The 268-nt window shown below is 58.2% G+C and overlaps 1 protein-coding gene across 1 annotated transcript in view; it reads left to right on the top strand.

Moving 5' to 3' along the window:
- Nucleotides 1–268, top strand: part of LOC104617060 (dihydropyrimidinase-related protein 2) — a 38,526-nt gene that overhangs the window by 37,579 nt on the left and 679 nt on the right. The window lies entirely within an intron of this gene.

Consider the following 268-nt stretch of genomic DNA (forward strand, 5'->3'; position numbering starts at 1 on the left):
ACGCCGCTGCGTTCCGGGGCCGGTCCTCAGCCGGGCGTCTGAAGGGGGCAGATGGCACCGACCTCAGCGGAGCGTTGCCAGCTGAGGCCAGCTGTGGGGCTGCGATGTGGCAGATCCGATTTCTCAGCACGCTGTTGCGGTGCAATAAGGAAAAACCACAAAAAAAAGAATAAAAAGGCTCGCTGAGTGAAAAAGCGCGTAGCCAACTGTTAGCTGTGCAGGGCTGGGTGGCTCAGGTGTTGATGCAGGTGCTAATGCAGAGCAGGTT

This window comes from Phaethon lepturus, unplaced genomic scaffold, assembly GCF_000687285.1.
Source record: "Phaethon lepturus isolate BGI_N335 unplaced genomic scaffold, ASM68728v1 scaffold5452, whole genome shotgun sequence".
NCBI classification, from domain to species: Eukaryota; Metazoa; Chordata; class Aves; order Phaethontiformes; family Phaethontidae; genus Phaethon; species Phaethon lepturus.